Here is a 5,320-nt window from a genome sequence, read left to right as displayed (position 1 = left end):
AAAGGAATAGCGAATTCAAGATGCGTCTTTTCCAGATGGGTCGATTAAGCCAATCGATATTCAAACGCTTACAAACGATAGCATCGGTCAATCATTGATTTGTTAATTTTGACAGGCAAGGGAGAATCAAATTGAACACTGAATGAATCTAACAATTGGAGACTCGGATGCAATATTAAAGCCAAAGAAACTTGGATCGACACTAAGCGAATGGATCATGAACAGTGAATCGGCCAAAGGATTGGGCCAGATCAAGATAAAACACGAATGGATCCAAATGGGTCAAAACAAATGATTGAAATCAACTAATTTTTGGATTAAGCAACCACCAGATCTAAGATGAACAGAAGAACGAATAAAAAAAAATCAGATGAACAGTGATGAACAGCATGAATTTCCATGAGCAGTAGCTTAAACAAAATATTGATTCCATACCGCCAAAACACCAATAATCTTCAATATATGTAGAAAATCACCAAATCAAGAACCGATACTTCAAAAATCAACAGATTTTCAAAGACCTGCTCTGATACCAATTGATGGGATTAAAACAACTTTTAATCTGTGAAGATCGATTAGATCTTGAACAAGTATATAAATATGAAACAGCAAAAACGCAATAATATGAACAAAACAGCTTGAATCAAACGAGTCGAATGATTAAATAAAATCCTCAGAAGAGCTCGATTAAGAACATCAACTGTAGAGGATTAGAAGATTACAAGAACAATGAAAGAAAATTGTTGTACGCTGTATCAATCGCTATTTCGACAGACCCTGCAATGTTAACCTAATATGCATGCAAGCATTAACTTAAATACTATACATAAAAGGCTCACGGTTGGACAGGCCCAAACCGGAGAATACAAGGCTAATCTAACGAGCCCAAAAGACGCAACATTAAATTAAACTTCAGCTCTACAATGTGAACCTTAGATTCACGATGTGAAACTAGAATCGTGACACCTTCCGAAGCTAGGACGCAAGTGGCAAGTCTACGACATAACTCAGCTCAAATTCACGATGTGCACCTCAAGTTTACGACGTGAACTTTTCTTGGACAACCTATAAATAGAAAGTCCGGCCTCCTCTCTACTTACACCATTTCGTTTCTCTCATATGTCCCTTGCTGAAGCGATCTTGCATTCTGAGCCCCGGCGACCTCGTACTACTGACCGTTTCTGCTTAGATTACATAAAATCACGCCAGTAAGGTGAAGTTTACAACCCCACTTTCTAATATTTTCGATGGAAAACGCATGCAAAGTATTGTATACACGATAATATTATGTCTATATGATAGTGTATTAATATCAGCATAGACAGTTATATTAACCGGGATATAGTTGTTCTAAATATAATATTTTGAATATATACAACTATTATAAACATATTAGCATGTTATTATACAAATGTAGATCTTGATTTATACTTAGTATTATATATATATATATATATATATATATATATATATATATATACATGTTATTATACAAATGTAGATCTTGATTTATACTTAGTATTATATATATATATATATATATATATATATATATATATATATATATATATATGTATATATGTTGTGTGCGATATAGTTCCGAACTTATATTCGGAAGTTCTATATGTTAATTTATAAATTATGTTACTATTATTGGTTTTATGTCAAGATAAAACTTGGTATGATATATGTTGTTATTGTTAGTTTTATGACAAGATAAAAATTGATATGTTATATGTTGTTGTTGTTATTGTTTTGATGTCAAGATAAAACCTGGTTTTACTTCAAGTTATTGTTGTTATACTGCCTAAATGATATATGAAGTTAGCAGTAATGTTTAAAAGCATAGTCTAGTAACTTAGGGTTTTAGACATGAAAATGATTTTGCTGTTAGAGTTATAGGAAGTTGTCGAAGTCTACATGAGTAATTGTATTCATCAACTAAGATTGAGGATATTTGCGGAAATCCTCTGAACTGTAACCGTTAATCTCGTGTGAGCGAGGAAGTCTTGTATGATTAGTATACGGGTTGACCACCCCACTTATGATTGTTAGCTACAGTAAACCATAAGCAAGTGATGAACTATCCTTTTAGTTGCTAATGTTCCAATGTCGATGAAGCATATGGTGTTGTTCTCATGGAAATCATGAGTGTATTGTTTCTCATGGAATTCATGAGCGTGTTTTATCAGAGGTATTGTGTCATAGCAGCAGTTACAGGCTCACGGTAGCAAATTGTTAGAAACATTATACTTTGTCGTATACAAGTATTAATTTTAATTATAAGTTTCCCCCTACTTATACCTTAGGCTCAAGAAATGTTTAGGTATAAGACTTAATTGATAAGTAAACTATTATACCTAATATATATACTAAATGTTGGAGAGTCAAAATGATACTTTCAAAACTATACTTTTTAACTTGGAAAATGTATTATTTTTATATGGAGTCAAAACATGTGGACTCACCAACTTTATGTTCACGTATTTTAAAATGCATGTGTTTTCATGAACTTGAAAAGCCGGTATGTATTCGAACAAGAGAAGTTTTACTATTACCTTCTTTTCATTAAGAAGTATGCTATAGTCGGATATTATGTAATAGGTTCTAGAAAAACAGTTATATTACTTTCAGTTATCAATAAAGGTATGTATTTTATTTAGTATTGTTCACTGTCTGTTATATAATTATGATACGAAGCACGACGTTACACCACCCGATGTTTCCGTCGACGACCGGGGTGTGACATATAATCTTTGCAATTTTGTAACCATGGTGGCGACCATGATGCAAACAACCTTTGTTGCATCATCGTAGTGTTTCTTATAGGAAAGGATTTCTTCAGGAATAGCGTTGGTTTCTTCGATCTCAACAAGTTGTTTTCAAGGACATACTCTTTGCCCTTGTATTGAATATCCATCTTTATGTTATACAGCCAATCTTTGTAGTTGGTGTCATCCAATGTCAACTTGGACACAATAAAGAGTAGTGAGAAGTTATGGGAAGATTTGTTAGAGGCAGATGCATCACTAGAAGTAGACATCTATAGAGAAAAAGAAATATTAGTTAGATGAAAATAAATCCTTAAGATTTTAACGCATAAAAATATTTAAGTTTAGGATCCAAATAACAATTCACAACTAAGAAAAGGATGTTTTAATCTTATTGTAAATTTATGAAAGTAGGAAAACGCAATTTTCCAATTTCAATCTAAATGAAATTCCTAGATCTTTTGAGATTCATTGAATCCAATCAATTTCATGTTTAATATGAGATTATGCTCTTCTATTTTTGACTATGATGCCGAGGATCACAAACATGATGTGAATAACCATGAAAATACGCTTGGTACTATCAATGTGATCTATCATCTCTAATTAATGTTCTGGTTAACCACACACGCTCCTTTAACAATAATAATTCCCGAGATACCCATTACTACTCTTTTTAGTCACTATTAGTGTGTTGGTTAACCATACATGCTCCACTAATTACATATAAAGCATAATGTGCAATTTCATGGATTAGCATACTTTTCACATTTTTCCTAAAGTAACTAAGAGTGAGATTTCTTAAAAATACTTTATTTACTTTATATCATTATACTTATTACTGAGATTATATCATTTCAAATCCATTCGACTAACGACCCTCCACCATACAAGAGAGCGGTGGGTGAGAGTGGACGCCCATTGGAGGTCATTTTATAAGACGCTTCCCTAAACTGCCCTTATAGTATGGCTTCATGAATGAGACGTACTAGTGATTTGACTGACTTGTTCTTATACATAAAATAATTAACCTTTAATGATATATATAAGGTGTATTTTTTAAAAAAAAATACAAGGTTTAGTCTTTTAATTATCAAAATTAAAAGTTTTAATATAAATAAATTTAAACCATTCATGGATTTTATAAATTTTATTTTAATTCAAACATTTAATCATATTAATTATAAGATCCATAAGGATAATATGAATTAATCTTTATCAAGTCTAGGGATATCTCCTAACATTTAGGGTTTCAATTAATTATGTAATATATGCAAAAATCAGATTTTGGTAGATATGGAATTAGATAATCACCAATTAACAACCACATAGATCATAATGAAATCGAAAAATTTGTTCATTTAACAAATGTATGATTACTGCAAGACATACCAATAACTCTGATACCACTAGTGGGTTATTTAGGTTACAACAACAATGCTCAAAGCAGAAAATACATAACAATTAAGTATTTGGGCACATGCAACCTAAAGGGCTATATGACTTTCACGGAAAAGCAACGTACTTTGAATTAAGCAAAACTATTATGACCCTAATGAAATCGAAATTCATCAAGAAAAGTTACATATCTTTTGATTTGTTATAGCTAACAATTCAAACAAATCTTTCTTTAGTAGGTCTTAGAGGCATGCACCAGAAATATTGTGTCTCTTATGGTTCACACCCAAACCCTAGCAAAAAAGGAAACTTGAAATGAGATGATAAGGCAGACAAATTTATAGCTATGCTCTTAAAAAAGTAGTGGCCGAAAATATGTAGCTAATAGACCTTATTTATAGCTGATAGGAAAATTTGAGATAACCCTAACCTCATCGAAAGAATATTATTTCAAATCAGGTAATTATCTAGTTTCTTAATAATCAATATTATCTTCAATGGATATTCTAGAAACCCTAGAATAGTCCACGGAATGGTCCACCTCTTGTGGAAGTTTCTAGAATCCCTTTCTTCTAACTATTGAATAATTATAACTTAGGTCCTTTCTCTTTTAATTAATCCAATTAATTCAAAAATTAGTTCTAATTAATTCTTGATTAATTCTTAATTAAATAATACTATTTCTAATTAATATATTATTCTCAAGGATCGTCTGCCTTATCATCGTCTAACTGGATAGAGTTTTATGGAAATTCTAAGACAAGACTGAGGCGTACAAATCTAAGACTTGACGAGGACGTCAAGGATTTAAGTGGGGGAGGACATCAAGATTAGGATTCTAGAATTCTTTGAAGTGTCCAAGAGTGTCCAAGAGTTCTCTAGGACATCATGGCATGGTTTGGAATATTTTAGAGTTCCCTGGAGTGTCCAAGAGTTCTCTAGGACATCATGGCATGGTTTGGAATATTTTAGAACCTTGTAAATATTAAGATCATATGGGAACAATCTAGAATAATTAACAAAGATAGGGATCTAGACGCTTCGATTTGAGAAGGTCTAAGAACCCTACAAATAGGGTAGAGTCATTTGTAGCAAACCACCGAAAGTTGCCTTATACTACATTAATCTATTTTTAATGTTACTTTTGTTTA

The sequence above is a fragment of the Lactuca sativa genome, chromosome 6, assembly GCF_002870075.4.
Source record: "Lactuca sativa cultivar Salinas chromosome 6, Lsat_Salinas_v11, whole genome shotgun sequence".
Classification (NCBI taxonomy): domain Eukaryota; kingdom Viridiplantae; phylum Streptophyta; class Magnoliopsida; order Asterales; family Asteraceae; genus Lactuca; species Lactuca sativa.
This window is presented reverse-complemented; position numbering follows the sequence as displayed.